The following is a 26,286-nucleotide window of genomic DNA, read 5'->3' on the forward strand; positions in this document are numbered from 1 at the left end:
TCCAGGAAATTAGATGTTCCCGATTGGAATGCACTGATAGAGTCCTATGAGATTTGCATCTTTCAAGAGACCTGGTGTGTGGAACCCTGTTATAAGGTTGGCTACACTACGTTTTTTGTTCCAGCCATTTCCTCAAACACCCATAGAGGTCACCCTTCAGGAGGTCTTTTAATTTGGATCAACATCTCCTTGGGCTGCTACATTATACAACTTGCCTCAAAATCTCCTGATAGTCTAAGACTGTCAGTGAGGGATCCACACAGAGGGCTTACAATCCTAATATTTAATATCTACGCCAGAGGCACTAATGGTGGCTCTGAATCCCCTATTATTTCTATCCTTGGAGAAGAGCTCAGCAAGTGTAGTAAAAACGCAAATGTCTTGGTCGCAGGGGATTTAAATTGTACTTTTGAACCCCTGGCGGACGAAGACATCTTGGGCACTACTGACGAGGAAAGTAGATGGAGCATTCCAGCACTTACTATTTTGCCTATTAAGAGATGGTGCCAACGGTCCATCCAGCTTAACATCTTGACCCTAGAATTTGGCTTGAGAGCTGTGAATGGTAGAACACCCTCAGACCCTTCAGGTGCCCACACTTAACAGGGTAGACCATTCCTCACGGATAGACTACATTTTACTTGACTTAAAGCTTTGGAGTTATATGAGAGATATGGAGGTATTGCCAACTACAGATAGCGATCACAACCCGCTATCTTTAAGCTTAAAATCTATGTGGTCATGCCCATCCGTAGTTCCCCTTCCACAACCTAGAATAACCTCAGATGTCCTTCCATCAAATGGGGGAAGGCACCTCAAATGGTGCACGGTTGTCCTTGATGGGCTGGTGCAAAATTTAAGGGCCTTGATTGAAGGGGCAGTATCCAGGCTAGACACCTCCATCTTGGCCCCGCCTGAGGTTCTCTGCCTCTTTTGAAATACCATTGAAGCCTTGGGAAGCCTACTTATAAAACCTTGTAGGGACTCCCACACCAGGGAGGGGGGGGGATGCGGGGGGGGGGGGGGGGGGGGGGGGGAGGGGGCGGGAGAGAAAGAAGAACACGGAAATACAATCCTGGGTGGTTTTCCAAAAAGTGCCGGGCGTCAAAGACAGCCTTAGTGAAGGCAGTCAAGCTAAAAGACCCTGCACTGATTCGGACCGCCCAGAAAAACTATAGGCTCACCAATAGGGAAGCCAGGAGGGCTTGGGATGATCAGTTTTGGTGTGATCTAAAGGTTGCCAGCAAAAGGAGGGATGCTGGAGGTTTCTGGAACTTGGTAAGAACCAGGAATAGGCTAAATTGTACCCTTATTACATGCAATATTACGGGGCAGGCATGGTTTGATCACTTCTCTATTCCACCCTCCCCGCCGAGGGGTCGGGCCGACTACATGTCCTGCTTTGGGCCCCTTTGAGGCAAGTGAGGTGTTACTTTTTACATCGAAGGAGGAGGAAGACGTGATCAAATCTTTAGTGCCAAACAAAGCAGCAGGCCCTGATAGGCTATCGGGGGACCTACTCCGTTTGCATTCACAAGATTGGGGCAAGTTTATATCAACTTTACTTAATGCCATCATGCATGGTGTGGAGATTCCAGATTCATGGAAGGGGGCTGAGGTCGTCCCGATTTTTAAAAAGGGCTGTCGGGACGACCCCGCGAATTATCGCCCTATCAGTCTCATAGATTCCAAACAGAAGGTGGCGGAAAGGTTGTCCTAGGGAGATTGCTCCCGTGGGAGGCCGAGAATAAATTTCTATCAGAATTTCAGGCAGGTTTTAGGGCTGGCACTTGGACCATCGAGCAGGTCTTTAGACTGATGCTCATCTATTGGAAGGTGGTAGTACTAGGCAGAGGCAGTCTTTATCTCGCGTTTATCGATCTAAGGACTGCCTTTGACCTGGTGCCTCGGGACCGCTTGTGGGGGGTACTACTCCATTTGGGGATTCCAGCATACATTTTGTCCCTATTGGTGAAGTTGCACGATGGGAACTATGAGCAGGTGAGGTGGGGCACTCAGGGCCAGAAGACAGCCAAAATCCCAGTGGAAATGGGCGTCCGCCAGGGGTGCGTCCTTGCCCCCACCCTGTTCTTTTTATATGTGAACGGGGTGGTGGAGCATCTTTTAAATCAACCATCTGACGCCCCCTCCTTGGCGGGAAAGAAAATACCCACGCTCCTTTTCGCTGACGATACCCTGCTCATCTCAAAGTCCCCGATACGCCTACAGAGCCTCTTGGACAATTTCAATTTTTTTGTAATAGCAGGGGCCTCAAAATCAATACCGATAGAACTAAGTATCTAGTGTTGAATCCCCCCAGGAAGCTTGGTCGCTCTCCCTCTTTAAACCTTGTGCCCTTGGAAAGGCTAAGGGAATTTGACTATTTGGGCATTCGTTTATCTGACTATGCAGTGGGGCCCCCATCTCCAGCAATTGTTGCTGGGTCACAAAAGGGTTGTGGGGGCATTGATCAAAGAGCACGCTCATCCTCATTTAGGCCTACACCCCCAGTCCTAGATATCTATAGACAGGGCTTTAAGTGGGATGAAAAAACTGGGGGGTCTCCCAAAGGGGCATGGCCAGTGTAATTAGGGGCGTGGCTTTAAATCACTTACGTTAAAAATCTGTGCTTAGCATATTGTGCCGCCCGACTTGTATTTTGCTGTTTCCGTCATTGCATCCAGATATTTGATACAAGTAACATCATACCTATAATAAGTAAGGAATATTGGCTTTGTCAATGGTTATTACTTGCAGAAGATAAATAAGCTGCAACTATGACTTGTATATAATATTTACAAAGCTTCCAATTAAATCCTTGGTGACCCTACCACAATGTTGCTGATCCGGAGTCTCAGAAAGAGAAGGGAAATCCAGAAAGAAAATGACTCTTAAAGGATTTCCCTGCCCCCACAACGCTCCCCTGACATGACGTCATGCTGTAACTTCTCTACTACTGAGAAGTGAGCAGTGTGAGCAGCGCACATCCATGTGCCTGGTGCTGTCTCGAAACGGGTCTCTATCAGGCTTTGTTTTGAGCCATGGCACTTTTTTCCGGACTGCAGTGACAGCAAACAGCGGTCCTTGCAGTCCGGGGAAAAAAAACGGGCTGCCTGTGTCAGGGCTCAAAACAGAGCCCGATAGAGACCCGTTTCGAGGCCCCCTGAAAAAAACTGCCGGTGCTCAGACCCCTTGAGACCCGGCCCACTTAAAGCCCTGACTATAGAGCTAGGGAAGTTAGTGCAGCGCTTTACGGGGCTGAACTTTGGGGACTAGGTTCTATCGACCATCTCTTAAAATCCGAAAACAAATTTCTAAAGGACCTAATGTCACTTCCCCATAGCATGCCCACGCTTCCCCTACTGTTGCATATGGGTTGCCGCTCGATTAGAGACCAGACCCAACTGCACCCGCTTTTACTGTGGGCACGTTTATGGAGAACCCCCGAACTTGCTAGTTATGCGGAGGGGCTATCGGAAATATTGTCAATACACGGATGGTCAAAAATCGGGTGGCTTACAAAAGTTAAATCAATGTTTGACAGTATGGGTCTTGGAGATGCTTGGGCATCTAGGAGTGCTCCCCTAAATCCGTCCTCAAAACCTTGTATTGGTAGTGAGTAGCTAACAAACTAAATTCAAACTCCAAGCTTAGCAGGACATCCACTGAGTTTATGATTAAGGATTGTCCCCTTTGCGAACCATATATGGATCTGATCTCTAAATCCTTTGATCGAGCGTTGTACTTCAAGTTTAGGGTAGGTTTGCTCCCTCTGAGAGAACTGTCTGCCCGCTGGAACATTCCAGCCCAAACTTCTCCATTCTGCATATTTCGTACTTCTAGAATGGAGTCTGTATCCCATTTTTTATTTGAATGCCCGGCCTATAAAACTCCAAGGTCCTTGTGGCTAAAGCCCTTATGCAGGGAGCTGGGTACTAGACACCATACAGTCGCCCTTTGAATTTTGAGGTATGATGCCAGGCCCCTGTATGTTTGTGGTATGGCCAAATACCTTGGCTGGGCTTGGTCAATCAGATGCAAAAGGCTTAAACTCATTGTTTTATTGCGGTCATGTATCGGACCTTCTTATTTAATGTATTTAATTTATTGGAAAGTATTTTTATTTGATTAGTAACTAGATTTTAACTAACATGGTTTTAATTGCTGTTTTATGTAATGCTTTTATGATATTTTTATTGTCGAAATAAAGCTGATTGACTTGACTATTAAGTAATACATTGTAGCTAGGATCAAGGTGCTGCTGCCGCCTGATTCCAAGATCACCTGCAGACAACTGCTGAGGCTTGAGTTGCGAAAGCAGATTATCAGCAGGTGAGGGTCAGTGAACTACTTGGCATCAAAATGTCACTATGCCGTGGGCTGCGTAATGAAGCATTCTGGAGGGCATAACTAAGTGAAACGGATACTGTCAGATCTGACCACTGATTCAAAAGAATAATAGTTACTCAGACATTCTTTAAATGTTCTCTTGACAGTCTCTAATCATAACAAAAACTAAGTACAAATTACAACATAGAGCCTGGATGGGAGACTTCAATGCAAGGCATAGGACCAGTAAATTAATTTGGGGTGGTTACCCAGCATGGTCTTCTGAGCAGCTTCAGTAGAGGCGAAACCCTAAAGCTAAACAGGTCTCTAAAACTGCTTTTAGCAGCACACCTTATGTTCTGTAGCTCCTGCCTCCCAGTTACTTTGGCACCCCTTAAACAATAGAGCCCACGGGTTTGCCAAAAACAAGTAGTTAATCCAGTCCAAGCTTCTGTATTGGGCTTTGATCAGATTATTAGCCTTATACAATCAGGAGTACAAGTATCAATATACAGAGGAAAAACCTGGTCTTTATGAGAGGCTCAAAAATTGACCTGGCAACTCTCAGGCACCTTTTTAGTTCAGTGTGCATGGATGCAAGCAGGATACTGAGGTGTCCCAGTATGTATATCCGTCAGTGCAGCATCACTGTGGCCCACAACAGTAAGGACCCCACTGCACCCCAACTATGAATTTTGTTTACTAACCGAGGAAAAAACGAGCCAAGGAATCTTCTTGCATCAGGGCCCAAGACACTCTTGCTAAGCCACCAAGTATGACCTGGCTTCAAGGTCATGCCAGAACTAGGAGGAAGTGAAGGAACACCAGAAGAAAAACCAGTAGAAGGAAGGCCAAGCAATCAAAGGCGAGGGGGAGGAAGGATAAGAATTGGAGGGCTAGCGGGAGGACCAAGTCCACAGAGGATGAGGAGGACCGTGACTAGGTTTAGGAGGAATAAGGCCGGGAGGAGTGGCTGGGTGTCCATAACCACCAAGAGGACTAGGAACACCAGAACGACAAGGAACTTTCAGACCAACATGATGACCAGAATGGAAGAACCGGAGCTCAAGCCCAGCAGACTAAAGAACAAGTCCAGATGAATGGTAAACATGAAAACCAGGAGGAACAGGAGTACGATAACCAACAAGAACATTATGAGACTTTGACAATCTGGTACATTCACCAGACCATGACTAGGAGGACCCAGAGGATCCTCTGAACAGAAGGTCCATGAGGACCAGAACACAACCATAAGGAGGATAAGCATAAGGAGGACACAAAGCATGGCAAGGAGGCCCAGATGGGGACAGCAACCAGGGTGACAAGTACAATTAAGACTACAATGAAGACCAGAAGAGCCAAGAGGATCAAGACTAGGGCAACCAGGAGGAACTAGCCACCAGGAGATCAATGACAGAAAGAGATAAAATGCCTAACCCATCAGGAAACGTTTCTAGGTAGAGGCCACATATCTTATAGATCTTTCATAGTTATGCTTCTTAGAACGCTCAGTGTTTTGAGACACCACTCACCTTTTTAAGCTTACTTAAAAGGACTGTAGAAGGCAATATTAAATCAGGGGGCTGCATGCAGGTAAGAAGGCCCTACACCAGTGCACGCAAAAACACAAAGTCTTGGGCTAACGAACACAGTTCATAACGTCAAATGCTCTTCTAACTGCAATACACACAGAAACTAAGGACATACCTGTTACATCCAGGGTGCCCAGACATGCAGAATTAACATGTGACAGAGAAATTTGTTTGAAAGAGGCAAGAAAGGAGTTCATGTGTTGCTGGACATTGGAGCTATTTGGTTCATGCATGGTTCCAATAAAGAGATTTGCTTACCATTAATTAGATGTACGGATGATGGTATTTATTTTTTAGGATAGCATGAAGTGATGTTTGTTAATCATATTACTAGAGATGATGTTAAAGAATTAATTACGTTTTTATCTGAAGAAGACTCATGAAAATGTGTGGTCTCTACAATGGGCCGTAGTTGGTTTCTGAATCCATTAAAGTGTTTTGGGATACGCAAGGTACAAGACATTTCAAATATAACGTTGTACCACCCAAGAGAGAATGGGCTAGAAGAACATTTTAATGTGTACAATTAACATTAGATCGTAATTTGCATTGGAAATGTGAGATAAGGAAACTTACATATGAAACTTACATGGAGCCGTCTGTAGACTGGGCAGAGGACAGGGTTCCTAGGATGGATGGGCAGGAGTAAAGAGAAATTATGTTCCACATAGTTGATAATAGACAGAGTTGTACAGAAACAACAAGATAGTTAATGTGCGTTTACACAGTGCAGGTGTTTTCCTGGGCATTTACTGTAGAGTGGAGCTATCTTTGTGAGTAAAACATATGTCCAATTTAAGGGATGCCATTCAAACGACATGTATGTTTTTTAAGAATGGCAAAATGTTTTTGGACTGGAGAGAACTAAAGTATTTGGGTGGGTTTTAAATCCTAATCATCGAGAACAATTATTGATGATAGGCCTGGTGGACCCATGAATTTCCCAATGTATTCAGCAAACAAGAGTGTTCCAGCACCACACAGTTTTACATGAAGGTGCTAAACTAGGTGCTCAGAATGTGAGGAATGTGCAGTTAGTCCGACAAAACGAGTTGTGTAATAGAGCTGAATAATTTGTGTAAAAGTGGCATCTTTGACATTGAGAATTCTGAATGCTTAAGTCATGTTGCATTGGCTACAAAAGCCTATGGCAAAATCTGAATGTCCATCAACTGTAGAGATTTAAATAGGTGTATCTGGGAGGACAGACATCCTTTAGCAAATATCAATGAGATGTTGGTCACTGACGGGTGGTGCAATTGTTTAGATCTGTCAAACGCCCAGTACCAGATCAAGATGCACCCTAAATCTAGACACTAGACATAATTTGTTACACTAAAGAGCGCGTTTAGATTTGAGAGGATGCCATTTGGTCCAACCTCTGCTTTTTAGTTATAATGCACGATGCAGAGGTTTTGCAATTTCAAAAGGAGATATTGGTGTGGGGTATAGATTAACTGCAGCCTTACACAACAGACTGACAGGAAAGTCCCATTCAGAATGATATTTATTTCTGAATGATCAAGCTGAGCGTATGCTCCACAGATTGTGTAAAACGTAGCCTGTTTGAAAAGAATGAACAAAGCTAAAACAAGGCTTATCTTGCAGATAAGCTCACCCACAGCCAGGACACCTGCAAACTAAGAAGTGTAAAAAAGAAAAAAACAACAGAGGCCATTTACATCTATGAACTGTAACATCATCGCTGTCTTCATTAGGGCAGCCCCAACACTGATCCAATTTAGGACAGAGTTATGCAGCTGGGTAAACACATAATTGGAATAAATCTTTGTTTGTACCCCTGGGCCAATTAGAGGGCGAGATCCCATGGCAACCTCACCTGCAAATACACACAAAGTTTTAAATATCTTAGAATCCATGTTGCTATGTCCTCTCACAAAACAAGGCATAGCTCCCATTGCTGTTGCAGCTCAACTCACAATATCCATAAATGGAGCCACCCTCTCACTGTCTATAACAAATAGGATAGGCATCTTCAAAATTATAGCTCTTCCAAAATTCCTATAAATCTTACAAAACGTCCTCCACTCTTTCAAAATCCTCCTCTTCAACAAATTGAAAGCCACCATACATAAATACTTGTGGTTAGGTAAACAACAAAGGGTAGCATGGGCCAAATGTACACAAGCCACATATGACAGACGACTAGGTATGGCATGCGCCTAATTCTATTACTGGACCAATCGGGTTACAACTATTAATGAATGAATGTTCGGAGACAGACGACCTGGCATTCAGACTGGAACTACATATTTGTAAGACACTAACCAAGCTTAACTCCTGTGCTAGCCGAAGATCCCCAAACACCACCCTGAAGCTACCAAAGCACTGTTACAAACTGCCTGGTATAAACGTATTATATTGGAAACCCCCTTCTGGAAGGGTGATTGACTCAAGACAGGCAAAATAACCCTCGAAATCAAAACATGGGATCACACTGCCATTTCCAAATCGAATGATATATGGGAAGGGGATTTAATTAAATTACAGATCCAGGCACAGGTAAAAACAATTACGGTTATGAGTGGTGTCAAGTGAGTGATGTGTAGTTGAAAGGTGGGTGACAGTGTTGGGCGCGGAGTGGCTTTGGGTCCACATTATTTGAGTGGTTTTGTTATATCGAGACATATATGATGTGTTACTAATTAGGGATGCTGCCAAAGACCAATGACACATGGTTTTGTTATGGGAAGGTGCTGATTGTGAGTGAGGGTTTGTGGTATTGCTTAAATGTATTGGGAGTAGCTAAGTGAAGTGTGGCTGTCTCTGGGTGTATAGATAGTGTGACAAATTGGTAAGCTTATGTTGTAAGTATAAGTATTAGTTTCCACAACTGAGGGATTAGTAAATGGAGTTGTAAGGGGTATGGTTATACAAGTATGTGGGTGACTGGATGACAAAGCAAGTTGTCAGTATTGGTGTAAATAGTTCTGAACCAAAATTTCTATCAAAAGTAAGCACAATTATCACCATTCCTTGCTCCGTTCTATATAGACAAAAGGTACAAGTTTGTGACAAACTATGAGCAGCCTCTTCCAATCGCATAACATAACAAATCTCCTTTCATAAGCCACACTTCATTATCACACCCGGACAACCAAACGGCAATGACTACCAGCTTAAGCATCTGGTCCCTTACTCATTCCTCCTACACTATTGGTTAACATGATTAACAAAGAATGCAATAACCACTGGAGTAGCATGCTAATCCAAGATGTGAATCACCACAATGTCAGGGGTATGATGTACTATGTAAATGCAACTACAAATACAACAGTATAAGTGTGTCATGCTCCTAAGGTGCATGGGGGAATACAGTAGTGAGTGATCAGAGTGGCAGTGTGTGATGAGAATATAACTAAATAGTGACATAGATTAGAGTATGTAGAGCACTTTACTGTGAAATACTGCCCATGAGTTTTGTAGGGTGCTTCAAATGACTGTTGCAAAAGTTGAGGGAATGTGAGTGAATACATACTAGTATCTGTGGGTTAGTGATAGGTACTACTGACAAGGAGTAGTTTATGGTGTGTTGTAAGGAAATATATTAGGTGAAGTAGTCGAGTGGTGTGGACTGCTACTGGAAGTGATACAGCAAACAAGTAGTGCAAACAGTTGAGGCAAGTAGTGTTGCAAGTGACTGTTCTTGAAGTGAATGATGACAAATGGCAAGTAGTATAGTGCACGACAGATTGATACACAAAATTGGTTATTTTGTTGAGTAGAGTTTAAATGGGTTAGGGAGAGTGAATAGTAGGCACCACGTGGTGTTGAGTCAATGGCTACAGACGAGTACCAGGTGAGTGAAGGACTGAAGTGACTGTGACAAGTGCAATAGGTGGGTATTTGCATGTTTACTGCACAGTATCCGTGGGTGAGCAGTGCAACTGATAATGTAGTGAGTGCTATGAGATGCTGTAGAGAGAGAAAGAGTAAAGGTCAGTGAGCGTGAATGGCTGCAGGTGTTTTTGTAAGATATCTGAGCAAGAGCAAATGGTAAAACAAATAATTATAAACAAATGTATGTGGGTAATATTGTGAGTACCTAGTATTACGAGTAACCGATAAATGTAACAGGCTCATGCTGAATGAACAGTGTGAGCAGTTGGTGCTGAAAGTAGTGTTGAGAGTGGGAGTGATGTTCAGGGTTGCTGACTGGAGTTGTATGTCGCTGAATGACTGGTATACTAATTGGCTCCTAGCAATGGTCTGGGTGAGTGATATTGTAACTGGTAGGTGTGCTTGGCATTGTAAACTGGTAATGATGATTTAAACATGTAAACCAATAGTTCTGTGTTGTGTTGACAGTGAATAGATGCAGTGGGTGGGTGTTTATGTTAGTGAATGTGAACATCAGCGAGTGCTTTTGGGTGAACTGTGGCTGTGTACGCCAGTTAAATTATGATGTACAAGACTGGTGCTACAATTAAGGGGTGTTAAACACTGAGGAGACTTGGTTTTGTTATAGGTAAATGCTGATTTAGGTGTGGGAGAATTGCACTGCTAAAATGTGTTGCGAGTAGCTGAGCAATGTGAATGGCTTAGTTGTAGTACAAATGTTCCTATTAGGATAGGTAATGTGACATGTAAATGAGGGAATGTAGCAGATTGAATATTCATGTGAGTGGCTGAGAGACGGCATTTTAAGCAAATTGTGTTAAGTGGTATGTATGTGGTGGGTGATCTGTAGGACACAAAGTTGTGGTGGTGCTAGTAAACATGTTGAGATAGTGGTGTGTGGTTTAATGATTGTGAGCAAGTGATTAAGTGGCTACGGTGATTGCTGTAGGGTGATGTGGTTGACTATTGTGGCCAAAGGCCCTCACTCACTAGTTGTAGACGAGTGGTTTGAGCAAGTACTGTTGAGAGTGGCTGGGACTATGATATTAGAAGTAGTAAATGCCATCAAGCGGCTCTAGGGCATTTTGAATAGTGCTGGTAGGTAGTGTTGGTGGATGCGGAAGAGAGGAGGGGCCTAGGTGGCTGAGTATGCATTGATATTTTGAGTGATTATGATGGATCAATCAGGGGTTTATATAGCGCGCTACTCACCCGTGAGGGTCTCAAAGCGCTAGGGCGGGGGGGAGGGGGGAGAAAGCTCCAGATCAGTCACAGAGAAAGGGCTCTAGGTCCTTCCTGAAGGTTTGCAGGGTTGGAGAGCGTCTGATGTTAACAGGGAGCTTGTGCCAGGTCTTGGCTGTGATGTAGGAGAAGGCTCTTCCGCATGTTCTGCTTCGGTGGATGTGGGGAACCTCTGCCAGGTGTTTGGGTCAGATGTCGTTGAGGGATTTGTAGGCGTGGGTGAGGAGTTTGAAAGTGACCCTCTTCTCGACAGGGAGCCAGTGGATGGTGTTAGTACATGATGTGCCGTGTGAAACAGTGATGTAAACAGCAATCATTACATGATGTACGTAGTAGGCCACAAGCACAATCCATGATGAGTGGTTGTGCATCGGTTGACAAACATAGGTGTGTTGTGAGCGTCAATGAGACGACAAAAATGGATTCAATTTCACAATTCCGTTTTAAGTAACACTGCAAAGGGTATTCGTGAGTTTAATGACTAATGAAAGGAACAACATAACTAGCTCTGGAGAGAGTAGATGGTTTTGATAGAGTTGCGAGAGGTTCAGAAGTGTATCATAAGAAGATTATGGACATACAGCACTGTGATGACACTGTAAAGACCATGGGGTGGGTTTTGAGAATACAATGAGGAGCTGCGAATACACAACGGCGATGGGGCACACGGTAAGAAACCTAACATACGAACAATGCAGAAAATGAGGCTCGAGTTAACATTCAGAATCATTATGGCACCCCATTTTTCGTCTTAGGCTTTCAGTAAATAGGTCTGTATTTTGGGAGTCACGGCTCGGTTTAGGTGAATAAACTGGACTTCAGCAGCTGAAAATCATTTCGACACTGAAATCCTAGAACAAAAAAAAGATATTGCTCTGGTTGGCTCGTTTTTCGCTGCATCTATGGAAAACTACAGCGTTAATTACCAATATTATTTATGGGCCTTCTTTGACTGTTATACAGTAACGCAGTTTGTCGTTTGATTGTATTACCTGTGTAACCATATACCAGAATCTTAACTAGAACTGGGTAATGTACACCAGGGTAATAACAGACATATTTTCCAATATTGTGATATGCTTTTGCATCCTCACGTGAAGGAGAGAAAGAACTGTCGCGTACCGACGGTTTCCTGGTGCAGTGCTGTCTTTGGTAGAAAACAAGAGGAGGAGGAGCTCAACATCCTACTGTCCTTAGGAAATAACACAAACCTTCTAAGGAATTTATATTTGAAGTTAAAGTGGGGTCTCACACCAGTCTCTCAAACGAACGTTCCGAGCCTTCAGCCAAGGCTGAGAACGTAAAGGCGAAAAACTCCAGTCCCACTTGCGCTCAACCCACAGGAATCGAGAATAAAATACAGAACACTACTCACTGCTTCGACAAGAGTCGAAACCCCATCACCTCTCAAGAACAAAATGACCACTTCATACCGACACCCCGAGAATAGAAGAGTGGGAAGACCACAACGACCAGCCCAAAATAAAGCGCCTCGTGCAGCCCCCAGGGTCGGAGGCTTGATAAGATGCGTGTTCAAACACCCACCTCTTTCGAAGCGCCTCGCACACCAAGAGAGGCGAACTCCCTTCCCGCCTCTCAAAACAATCACTGCTATGACTGCATCCACCGGGGTAGTGAAGAGTGGTAGGGCGTCACGGCTGACTCTGCCATAGAACACACAGCTATGCTGAGCAACTCTTTCTCTTTTACCGACCGCTATGCCAGCACTACACCAGAACACCAAGCGGGGACAGACGGCTCCTTTCACTGCCTGCGGCATCAGGGTAGTCGAGCTGCCTTTCTTTCCAATCTGATAGGCAACAGAGATTAAAAGAAAATAGAAACAGAAAATGGACAACAATAAATGCGGATGCACTAGGATTTCTAACGGCGGCCATCTTAGCCTGGTGTCAGTAATCACTAGACTGGTAACTCAATGGTGCAGCTCAACACAGTATCCAATCCAATTCTCGTATCCTTTGCCCTTAGATTATTCTTTGAAACGCTTCTCTCACTATTGGCTCCGCGCACTTCAGGCCTGACTCGTCACGGAGAACTCGTCACCGTCCCTGCCTCTCACGCAAGTCGTATCCCGCCTCATTCGGAAGAAACAGACCATACCAGCTGCATGCCGAGTCAGGCTTCTCTTTATTGTGCACGAATCTCTTGTATTAATGTTTAGTGTGTTTACAACACGCTGTAGCCGTGTTTTAAAACATCTACTCTGCCTGCTGCTAGATAAATATCTATCACGCTATTTCTAACTCTTCGGACGAATTATAAATAAGTAGCAAGTGACTTTAGATGCATGCCAACGTTTTAAAAGAGGAAGGTGGGAGATTTAAAAACAAATCGGGGGACTGTACTGATCCAATTGTCTGCTATTGTATGAGAGGCAGTTTCAGAAGGGAGACAGCCAAAAGTCAAAGTAAGGTGTTGTGATGTGGGTTGACAAATGACCACACTAGTTATAGTTTCTTTAAGTATTTATTCTAACGAGCTTGCAAAGGGGAAGGAGGGAACAGCTGTAGGGCGGTGCGGAGAGTGATCTTGACAGTTCACTGACGTCACATAAATAGTACTGTCAACATTCCAATGCACGTCATACATTAAGCCAATAGCGGAGAAGAGGGGTATAACAAAAGGGAAAGACTAGACCTGTAACATCTCCTTTTTTCCCAAAAACAAACAGAAATGAAAGAGATATCATTGTAATTCGAAATCTTTGAGGCCAACAGGTAACTTTGACAATCTGCCATATCTGGTGACAGTTCCCTCCCAGCCTCCATGGCACAGTGCGTTGTTTTCATTTACTGTACTTGAAATACTGTGATCAGACACAACTTCACTATCATTAGTAACTTGCACTGCCCCTCCTACATCATCCCCGCACCTTTCAACAGCATAAGTAACATCATTTCTGTCAGAGTAACTTAGTGCACAATCTTCGTTATCAACAACTGGTTGACCCCAGGCATGACCGCTTGGGGCGGGTAATCTACTATCTGCCTCGCCTGAATATGTATCCTCTCATTAAGAAAAATGGTGAAAACCCTGTCGCACTATTAGGGGTTGAATTGTAAGCAAATACTCTCCCCTGAAAAAATTATTTTACAGGAAGTTTTGAAGCCACTGCTAACTGTATACCGTCCTTTATGAAATGATTCACTCTTTCAATTTGCCCATTGGACTTCGGGGAATATAACGGGGTCTTCTCCTGTCGAATGCCATGCCTGCTCAAAAAGTCAGTCATTTTTCTGGAGGTAAGTTGTTTCCCGTTGTCCGATACAAGTATGCGAGGGCTTCCTTCAATGGAGAAACAATTGTTCAAGAAGTCGATGACGGACTCAGAGTCAATAGTTCGAACAAATCTATGGTAGATCCATTTGCTGTAGTAGTCACTGACAACAATGAGAAATCTGGAATCACTTTCCAAAATTTGGAAAGGTCCAGCCATGTCAATAGCTATCTTGTACCATGAAGAATCAGGAATGGTTTCCAGCTGCATCTCTTGTACCCTGGGCTTCCAGTGTTTATCAGATCTAATACATTCACTGCATTTTTCAACAAACAAATTTACACCCCTCATGAGAAACCCATCAACACAACTTAAGTCATCAGAAACCTGAAAATAAGTTTTGAACTCTGGTGACAAATTGCGAACAGGGGGCCATTTGTGAGACATACAACTTTTAACTTTCAATAACACATTATCAGTCTTCATGGCTTCTAACCATTCATTTTCTAAAATAGCATTACTTGTTTTTTGAAAGTTGGATATGGATGACACTACGCACTCAGTGTCATCCTCATTCTGAACCTCTACACTTTCAGTGGGCAACTGTCATTTTTATGATGATGTGCACGTTGCCCCAAGTTCTACAATACAACTTTGACAATCAACTATACGCCGTCTATAACACACTACTCTTTTTCAACAGACAGCATTTAGATAAATAATTAGAAACTTCACAGCCTATACTTCACACAACGAGTGTTCCTCTAGTTATCGAACATTGGCTCCATCAACCTTGCCGTGTATACAGAATGCACAAACACCTAATGCTAAGGGAAGTAATTCACCTGAAGATCAATAGTAAACACCCCTGGTTTTTATAGCAACATACGGAAGGACCAATAGAATCACTTCCAAAAATACTAGCCTCCCTTAATAACCACCCGGAAACACAACCATCTGTTTCCGGGTCGGCGAAAGCAGCGCGTACACAGAGGACGCCAGCAGCGGATGCAGTAGGTGCCGATACCGAAAGAGCGAGAACGCAAAATCCGCAAGTATCACGCTGTACAAGTCCCTAGAGACCATCATTTGAATTGTGTTGTGGTTCTTTTTAATATGTCGTAATTAATTGAAATGTAATTTTTTGTAAAATGTTGTACATATATTAATTGTGTGTATATGTATATATATTGTTTGTAGCCCTGAAGAAGTCCGTGGAGGACGAAACGCGTTGGCTACATGTGTGAAGAATCAAATAAAGATTGAACTTCTAAAAAACATCCAAAGATTCTTCTACTGAATGATTTTCCATCTTTTGACTTAAACCCAGTGACTACTATTGTATAGATTTTCAATATATTGATTTGTGTGCTGGATCATTTTTTGCAAAAATATCACGCTGCGCTTTGTCTTGACTCTAACTCTTTCTCCCTGTAGTCCGCCTGGAGCTCAGCCACCCGACTGAAGTGCGTTAGTTATACGCGCGAGGTAATAAAAACTTTCCTACCTTGTCACCAATGGACCACAAATTATTAGTACAATACCCGACCAATACCATGCGTGATTAGACACAAAAACACCACCAGAGTCTAATTTGTCTAAAGACAGTGTTACGTTGGAACGAGTGATGGTAGACATGTGTTTTGTTGGCTAGTGAGCACAATTTGATAAAAGCACTATCGCCGATTGTTAAAGAGACAAAACGACTTTACACCTCGAGATACGTTTACAACATATGCATGCATCACCGACTCTAAGCATGCTATAGCCCTCTGCATGAGTTTGGAGAGATGAAGAGAGAGTTGACATTGCCATATGTACCTTCCGGTCTATGAAGTATTGCCATTTGTTAGTTATGAAGTCTATCACAGAATAGACGTTGTCTAGCAGATTTCTGCTCAGTTTGTGTCCCACTGTACCCCATCCCTTGTATGTTGAACAAGCAATTGTGTTTATTTTCCCACAGGTACACTGTGACCTCCAAAACAAAAGAAACAGGTTGACAATTTCCCTATTTCTCACCCACTATTTTAAGAGCACATTAGTTTTTATAACCCTTTTCACATTATTCACCTAACGGTCCTGATGAATGCCCGTAAGTCCAAATCAAGGCAATTGAGGCAGAAACATGTCGACCAATTTTAAACCCCACCACTAATTCTAACTTCGATACTCTGAGTGCATCTATTACTCATAACAAGTTCATGAGATGCCCTATGTAAGAGTCTACCAGACCCGAACCCAGACTTAATACAAATTATCTCTATCTGGTTCTCCGGGCTTTTTAAATACCCCTTCCTCACTGGCTCTCTACTGTTTCAACCTTGGGTAAGAACCTCCTGGTGGAGGCTGCATAACCTGATCGACCTGATGATTATGCACACACATGATTAGATAGCGGAGAATCAAGATATACCGCTAAGTTACCACCACACCCATCACGTGCATGAGGGTCTTTTAATTGGGACACCCCACTTCCTGCATACCGAAGGTTGTGCAGGACTAGTGATCCTTCCCTATTTGATTAGCGTATTTACTTAGGAAACTGGATGGATCAGCTTTCCACCTCCCCCCTTTCTGATTAGAAAAAAAACCTTGAAAGAAAGTCTGCTCTAACATTATCCTTACCTGAAATATGTTTAATAGTGAAATTGTACTCTTGTAGCTTGGCAAGCAATCTCGCCAATCTTGCCGAAGCCTTGCCATTGCCTCTTCCATAACCGTCAAACATAAAAGTAAGAGGCTTGTGGTCAGTTACCAATTCAAATTGTTTCCCCCATAGATACATTTTAAGTTTATCAACTGCCCAAACACATGCAAGGGCCTCCCTCTCGATGGTACTGTAGTTTTCTTCTGCTTCGGTTAATCTACGTGAAATAAAAGCTACAGAGTGACTTTGCTTATTGACTTTCTGGGTAAAAACTGCCCCTATGCCTACTGAACTGGCATCTACAGTTATTATGTTGGTTCCCTTGGCAAGAAACAGTTTCAAAGTTGGAGCGTTTACAATAGCCTTCTTTATTTCTGAAAATGACTCATCATGTTGTATCTCCCACTTAAATTGTTCACCTTTGAGCAAAAGGGCTCTCATTGGTTCAACTAAATTGGCATAATTTTCTATGAATCTTGAATAGTAATCGCTGAGTCCTAAAAATGATCTCAACGAATCCCTATCCTGAGGTCTAGGGGCTTCGACAATAGCTTTGATCAAATTCATTTTAGGCTTAATACCATCATGGCTAAGCACATGGCCCAGATATTAAGTTCAGTTTTTAGGAATTCACATTTGTTCTTGGATACCGTCATACCACTTTCCTGTAACTTACCAAGCACTGACTCCAGAATGACATTATGTTCACTTACCGACTCTGCATGGATGAGAATGTCATCCTGAAACTTTTGCACACCTACCATTTGACCAAACATTCTCCATTAGCTTTTGGAAGGCGCTTGCCGATGATGCCAAACCAAAAGGTAATCGTATATATTTGAAAGCCCCGAGGGGAGTGATGAATGTGGTTAATTCTTTAGATTCCTCATCAAGTTTGACCTGGTGGTATGCCGATCTGAGATCGATAAGGGAAAAATACTTCGAACCTGCAGTGGCAGCTAGTATCTCTTGAATCCTGGGAAGGGGAAAACAATCTACCAAAATGTTCTTGTTAAGAGACCTTAGATCAGCACACAAACGAAAATCCCCACTCTTTTTTTTAATCAAAACAATGCCCGAAATCCATTCAGCAGAGTCTGCTGGTTCAATAACCTCTTCATTGATAAGTTTGTCTAACACTAGTCTCAATTCATTTTTAACTGTTAATGGCAGGGATCTAACTTTATGTCTAACTTGTATAGCATCCTTTTTAAGCACTATCTTATGTACGAAACCCTTTACACATCCGATGCGATCTTCAAAAAGAGTTTCATATTTACTTAGAATGTTGGAAATATCATCATTTTTGCAATTAAGTACAGAAACATTTATGCTTGGAATAAAGCCTTCATCGAGAACGATGGGGTCCTCAGCACCTGGCTTCAAAATTATCTTTAATTTAGCTAAGTCTCTCCATCCCACAATGTCCCTTCCGTGTTCAGCAACATACATTTTAGTGTTTATACATCTACCTTTGATGTTTAGAATGTCTTCAAAGTACCCAAAGATATTGATCTCAAATTCCCCAAACGCCTTTGGGTTAACATCAGATTTAAGCAAGTCTACTTGTGGCCAATGTTGAAGACATGTTTTGTCAGAGACTATAGTGATAGGTGACCCGGAGTCTGCCATGATGTTTAGCTGGACTTCCCCAACAGTGGCCACCCCCAATGGTCCCTTGATATTTTTGTATTCATCTTCAATGGTAAGAACAATAATGGAACACATATTCTCATCGAAATCTTCTACACAACTTACTCTTGTAGGTGTAAATCGCTTTTGGCCAAAAGTACCACATACCCCGCAAAATGCCCTACCTTTTGACATCTTGTGCATCTCTTCCCCAATGCTGGGCAACTCAAAGAATCAGCTTTGTGATTGTGAGAACCACATCTAAAACATATAAATTGAGATGTATTAACATTTGTCTGAGCTTTGAACTTGTAGTTTGCTACAATATCTTTTTTCTTTTTGTCATTCACGAAATACACATTAGAATTATTTTTTTAAGTACCAGCTAACTCCCTTGAACCTTCTAACGATCTTTCAATACCCTTGGCAATGTCAATTGCTTCAGAAAGAGTAGGCCTTTTACAAGCTAAGAGTCGCTCTTGAATTTTCCTTTCATAACAGTGGAAGACCAGCTGGTCACGTATGTACTCGTCTACTCTATCTTGATAGTCGCACTTGGTTGCCAAAACTCTTAAACTTGCTATGTACTCTTCTACGCTTTCATTTTCAGTTTGTTTTCTCATCGCAAATCGGTGTGTACCCACCATAATATTTTCCTCCTCATCAAATTGTTTTTCAAGTTTTTTGACAGCTTCTTGAAATTCGTCTAACGGAATAAAGTGGCCAGGTGGTGGTTCATAATCTGGAAAACTATAGAATATTTCTTGCCCTGCCACACCTAAAAGTCCCACTAGTATAGCAGTTTTCTTTTCTGCATCAAATTTCTTACCATTTATGGCAATTAAATAATTTTCAAATGCCCTTTACCAATTTCGCCACTTCATACTTGGTTAACCAGGTTCATTTAGAAAATTTGCCGAAGCGTTAAAATTCGAGTCACTGGACTTGGTTCAGAAGTCTCTTTTTTAATAAATAAATCAATTTTGAAAGGTTAATAATCACAAACCGATTAGAAAACGCGACTCTGTAATCGTATCTGAATTGTGCACTTCAAATTACACCTTCTTTAAATATGCGCGTTATTTTTACCTTGTAGTCATGTGTGTTGCGGTGAAGGAAATAGACTAAAAATGGAGTCACGTAGGCTACGTCGATGACGTCATGACGCGAACGCCAGAATCGCCAGAATCTGCTGGCTGCAGCTCAGCTGAGGTAATTGAGATGACAGTTCAACTGACGCTCAGCTGTTAATCCCGAAGAATGACAGTTTGACTGAAATAAACGGTCAACGGCCGTTGCTCTCCTCACACGGCCTCGATTTCACTGCGAAAATACAGGAAACCAGCAATTACACTATGACACTTCCTCCGAAAAATCATGCAATACGTAACTTGCCTTTCAGTTACTCTCGTGAAGCTTGACACGATTTGAACACCAGATCCGAGTGTATACTTCGTCCTCGATCAACTTGATGCGACGCCTCACACTCAAGAACTTTCATGAACTTCAATGAAAAAGTCGAAGGATCTCGAATTATAAATTTTCCCAAGCACCTAATAAACAACGAAATATAAGCACTTGCCTTGAAGATATGTGCAATTCCACGAATATCCTTACGCAAGCCCGTCCTTTAAATTCGTATCCCGACCTCGTTGCCAATTATGTTGTGATGTGGGTTTACAAATGACCACACTAGTTATAGTTTCTTTAAGTATTTATTCTAAGGTAACAATCTTGCAAAGGGGAAGGAGGGAACAGCTGTAGGGCGGTGTGGAGAGTGATCTTGACAGTTCACTGACGTCACATAAATAGTACTGTCAACATTCCAATGCACGTTATACATTAAGCCAATAGCGGAGAAGAGGGGTATAACAAAAGGGAAAGACTAGACCTGTAACTTAAGGCCTACCCCCTTTCCTCAGTGCTATGTAAACAGTAGCTTAGAATGGACTCTTTAAAACATTCCCCTATGTCCCGTTGCTTTCTCCTAAGTGTGGGTTAGGCTGGCACTTATTTCCAACCTACTGAAGACTTGCCGAGCTTCTGGTGTTATTCATACTCTTATACCCTTTCACTGTCGTTTTCTATAGGGCTCTTTGATTTCTGAACTCTGAACATTCCTGTACCTTTGTCTGTGCTTGTAAAAATTTAGGGTCATTGTACAAGCCGCTATCGCCACCACAATGTTACTTTTAACGATGTGGTGGCAATAGGGGCTTAGCCTTATTTACAAGGCAGCATTAAGCCACTCAACATTGCTTCCTGTACATAAGTAATCTTTCGCTTGCACCGTGATGCAAGGGTGCCTGCGTTGGCGCTACACTGAAAATTGTAGCGTCAGCGCAGAGGGGAAACACAAGGCTGCACCATATCGTTGTAAATATGTTGTAGCTTTGCATTTCTGAAGTGGCGAAGTGAGGCGTTAAGCTATGACGGCTAACGCCTCACTCCGCCACGTCCTTGAACATATGCTCCTTTGGATTGCTAATGTATAGAAAGGACCAATTAAGATTGTTTTCTCAACACCAGGTGTTTATGTTGCTATTTTGTATTGCGGCAACAGGGCTCCTGTGGCATTCCAGGGGCGGAGTCAAGATGGCGGGCTGAAGCCGCTCGGTGAAGGAGTTTTGCATGGAGCCCACACCGCACTTTGAGTGAAAGAAACTACGAGTGCTGGCGAAACGCTGCTCAAGCACTGTGATCCAAATACTGCCTACCGTCTGTGTGAGACGCTGATGTAGAAGCGTTTTCTTTTTTACAATACACGTTAAAGCCAAACCTGGATGCTGCGACTTGTCTGCCGACTGATCGGAGGGGCTCCACCGACTTGGAGAGCCTGGAGTATCAGCTACTTTCGTCTGTTCAGCCGGGAGTGGTACTGGGCGGGTCCTGGTTTACTCCCTGCATTCACTGCACAGCTGCGGGGAGACTGCGGAGCTAGCGAAGACCAGGCGACGTACCTCGCTCAGCTGCAGCAAGCCGACGAAGACAAAGCGGCGTACCTAACACCGGGTCTGAATCCTTTTGCCGCTCTCGTGCCGATGACAACGCGGCAATCCACCCGGTCCACCAGAACTGCCAGAACTGGGAAGGCGGCGAAAACGGACGAGCCAGGTATGTCTACCACCGAGAGCAAAGCATTAACGGGAGGATCGGTTGTCAAAATGAAAACCGCTGCGGGACTTACGGGCACTCCTCATTTAATCGCTGCTACTGGCAAAGGCGGTAAGGGCGTAGTGGGTGCCGGGGGAGAAAAACAGGTACACCATGTAGCCATAATAGATGGGAGCATTAATCATAACATCGCGGCAGTGACTTCTTGCGAGGGAGATACTGGCTCCCAGAAACTTCCCATTTTAGCTGACCTGGCTAAGAAAGACACTAACTCTATCTCATACACTAATGCAAATACAAGTCTAGTGCATGCCAAAGAGAAAGACACAAGCAAAAATACCACAGACTGTACAGATACGGCTTGAACCAATAAATCTAGTAATCTTGTAACTGCCGGTGACACTGCCGCTGCCGCTGCCCCTGAGCTTAATACTACCATCCCTCCCGGCCCTGATGCTGCAACCAACAACGGCCCCTTTAACACTGATAAGACTGTTAACAATAATCTGGTATGCACACCTACTGCGCCAGAAGCTACTATGGATAAAGAGATAGAGATTAACAGACTAACCAGCAACCTATCGTCTGTATTGGAGACTGACTCACCTATGCTCAGCAGCTTAGAGGACGACAACCAACCTAGAAAGACCGATCACATGTTAAATGATGAAACCGCAAGAACAGAAGAAAATTCAAATCAAGAATATGAAGAGCTATCTGAAGAGAGCGAGCATGAGGTGGAAACTAGGAACAATACCGGTCGAGCTATGGACTCAAGAAAATCTAAACTAAAAGCCAAGGTCAGACAAAACTCCACCACCCGCAAACTACTGAGTAAAGATACTATTGTATTGCGGCAACAGAACTGCTTTTTTTGCTTAAGTCTCGTTAATTTAAATTTTTTTAGGAGGCTTGGTCTCCCTTTTGCTATCTACACTTATATAGTATAGTCCTAAGAGTGATTTACTTGAACCTTATCACTAATTTGTTATAAACTCCCTTGAACTTGGCTACCGATTCCTGGTCATCATTGTGTAGCCAAATTGATGGCACTGTCAATTACATTGTAGTTGATCGAATGAAATGGTAACTCTCTTTCACCTCAGTGCAACACGAAAGATCCATTGGAGGACCATGTTAGAAAGTAAGTAAAAGTTTAAGGATCCAGTAGAGTTGATAAATCTACTCAGAACCAATTGTGGCCCAGAAACGCTGGATCAAATCTGGTAGCATGTTGGATGGTTCTGTTCACTGATGTGAGAGAGTTATGGTGTCCGATCTAGAAATTGCCCAAGCCCAGTCCAAAGCCCAAATGTCCATGGTTCGGTTGGAGGAGTGATGGAGTATCGCTGATGCGGAAACGACTTGTAGCAGTGGAGGAGTGTGAGTATTAATAAGGTTGTGTGGTGTAATCGCTTATGCTTGGATTGCGAGGTTTTGCAATGGTTGGTGGTGTCATGTAAAGTTGATTTAGGTTGATGTGTGAATGTGGCGCTTAATGCAGAGAAATTTAAGCGGTTATCGTGTACATCGAGGCCTGAGATCCCAGTATACATAGATATACACCTATGTCGTGAGACTCAGTGTAGAAGACATTGGGTGTAGTCTGCTGTTCTGTGGTGCTTGTCATGAGATGCAGACAAAAGCATCTCTAAGATAGAGACTTGATCTTTGCGTGGTTGTGAGAAGTGGTTGGTACAGTTGATCTAAGTGCACAAGGAATAACGGTATCAGGTTGAGAGAGACCCCGCTTGTCGAGGTTTTACTTGGAGTGAGTGTTAGAATAGGTCAAAAGGTATTTTGAATTGCTTTGGGTGTATGGAAACCTTTGATTTCATTAGTGGAGTGGAACTTAGTTGTTGAAGTTACTTGCATTGCTTGAGCGATTTTTCTTAGAAAACGCATTTGAGAAGAAAATTGTAAAGGAGGGTGAGCTGCAGTGAGATTCCCGTCACAGTGTGTTGCGCTGGTATAGGTCAGTTGGTGTGAAGCTGCCCTGGAATTGGTTGTATGCGTTATAGAGAGATGCACTCGTATTGGTTGTGACTGCCGAACGAGAGAAATGATGGAGAAGGATAATGTTACTCACCCAGTAGGCATTTGTTCTTGGCATGTAGAGCTGTAGATTCACAAGCTCTGCATGCTCCTGCCATCTAGTGTTGGATCCCGATGTTTGCAAGTTGTATTTGTTTGAAGAAGTCTTTGTAGTCACGAGGTAAGATGACTCCTCCTTTCGCTGATAGTGCGCATGAGCATCAATCCCATTCCTAGATTGTTTTCCCACAGAGGGTGAGAATGGAGTTAGTGAGTGTAGAATAGAGATGTCCATGCATATGAATGTAAATTGAGAAATAGAACAACTACAGGAGACAGGGGAGGCGGGTTGGCGCATGTGAATCTACAGCTCTACTTGCCAAGAACAGATGCCTACTGGGTAAATAAGAGTATCCGTTCGAGGCATGTGAGCTGTAGATCAGATACTTTGCATAGACTATATAGCAGTATATTCCCAAAGCTGTGGCTGACCTGTAGTGGTTGTAGTTGATGGAAACAGTGTTTTAAGTACTGCCTTGCCTTCATTTGCCTGTTGTCTCTCTAACACAACTACGCAATAGTGTTTGGTGAATGTTTGAGGTGTAGACCATGTTGCTGCCTCCCAGATGTCGGCTAGGGGAATATTTCCTAAGAAGGCCATAGTAGCCCCTATTTTGCGAGTGGAATGCGCACTAGGGAGTATTATCAAAGTATTTTTTGCTTTGGTATAACATGTTTGGATACATTTTACAATCCATCTTGCAATACCTGACTTTGATATGGGATTGGCTTTGTGTGGTGGAGAAAAAGCAACAAATAGCTGTTTTTTTTCTCGAAATTGTTTGGTTCTTTCTGCGTAATATAGTATAGCTCTTCTAACATCAAGTGTGTGTAGAGCTTGTTCTGCTACAGAATCAGGTTGAGGAAAGAACACAGGTAACTCAACTGATTGATTGGTATGAAAGGCAGAAACTACTCTAGGGAGAAATGTAGGATTGGTTCAAAGAACCACTCTATCTTTGTGAAGTTGAAAGAAAGGCTCTTGTATAGTTAATGCCTGAAGTTCACTAACTCTCCTTAGTGAGGTTATTGCTATGAGGAAAGCAACCTTCCACGAGAGGAATTGTCATTGACATCTGTGCATTGGTTCAAAAGGTGGACCCATTAGCTGTGTAAGGACTATGTTCAAGTTCCACTCTGGTGCAGGGGGAACCCTTGGTGGTATCACTCTTTTTAGTCCTTCCATGAAGGCTTTAATCACTGGTACTCTGAATGGAGATAAGCGTTGTCTATTTTGCAAGTATGCAGCTACTGCTGCTCAGTGTAAACACACGGATGTGTAAGCTAATCCAGATTGCTCTAAATGCAACAGATAACAAATTATGTTCTGTACAGAAGCATCAAGTAGCTTGATGTTGTTGTTACAATAGATAACAAACCATTTCCATTTTGTTGCATAAGATGCTCTAGTAGTAGGCTTTCTAGCCTCTTTGAGAATGTTCATACAGTCTGGTGGTAGTTGTAAATAAGCAATAAACAGGTAGTTGGGACCAAAGGGAATTTTAAAGACCATGCTCCAATATGTTCCTACATACATATTACAACAAATATATTGGAGGGTCTGACACACAATGTATCCTAACAGGGTGCCCTGTAACAACTTCAAACCAGGTGTATCAAAAACAAGAGAGTCATCCCCATGATGATCAAGGAGGGATGCCCATCAGTCACCACACGGAACCGCCCTTCATCATTTGGGATTCCACCAAGACCACTGCTGGGATAGCCGATCAACTATCACGGTCGGAGGTCCTGATGTAGGAAGGAGCTCCACCGCCGATCAGTGAGGTCTAACTGAGGTCTTGCTTCTCAAGTTCTAAGGATGAGAATATCAAAACTTGGGGACTGATGTTGCAGTGCTCAAAAAGTGTTAAAGTAAGAAAAAACTAGTGAATGTAAAATAGGATAGGGGGGTACTTATAACTTTATTCCGGTGTTACCCTATCTTCCAATGTTAAAAAGTAGTAGTTAGTGACAGTCAAAAAATATACAGACCGTCTAGATGTTTTATGTGGTCGACATGTTTCAGCAAACTAAAGACATATTCGTCATTGCTTTCTTCAGGACCATATTAACTAATAGCTACTGCAAACTAAGTGATGGTGAATATAACTAAGTGCTCAAAATCAAAATAAGATACAGAGATCACCTAATGTCACTAGGTGTTCTGCTCCCTCTTAACATGATTTCATTTTTGTAAGAGGTATAGACCTCACCCCACCTGGCCACGGCTCAGGAAAAAGGAGAAGCACCGCTCTGTCCGTCCGTACTACAGCGTCGGCATCCAAGCCGATCGGGGAGTTGTAACTCTATGACTTCAGGAGCCAAATCGCTAGGTTGAGCTCTTTGGGATCATGATGTCTATTTCTCCATGGCTCTGATTGAGATGTAGCTTTTGATGTGGAACCACCGACAGTTCTAACAGAGTGGTGTACCAAGGTTGACAAACCCATGTCAATCCTACTAAGATCAGTGCAAGGGATGTTTGTCTGAACTTCCGAACCAGTAGTGGAATTATTGAGAAAGTCGGAAAA

General features: G+C 43.0%; 1 protein-coding gene across 1 annotated transcript in view; it reads right to left on the bottom strand.

The window, feature by feature from the left end:
- Positions 1-12,846, bottom strand: part of LOC147701711 (E3 SUMO-protein ligase KIAA1586-like) — a 57,452-nt gene extending 44,606 nt beyond the window's left edge. Inside the window, exon 1 of the mRNA XM_086930337.1 lies at positions 12,570-12,846. The gene's annotated coding sequence lies outside the window, so the exon portion shown is untranslated. The remainder of the gene's footprint in view (positions 1-12,569) is intronic.
- Positions 12,847-26,286: the final 13,440 nt, after the last annotated feature.

The sequence above is a fragment of the Lissotriton vulgaris genome, chromosome 7, assembly GCF_964263255.1.
Source record: "Lissotriton vulgaris chromosome 7, aLisVul1.2, whole genome shotgun sequence".
In the NCBI taxonomy this organism is placed as follows: Eukaryota; Metazoa; Chordata; class Amphibia; order Caudata; family Salamandridae; genus Lissotriton; species Lissotriton vulgaris.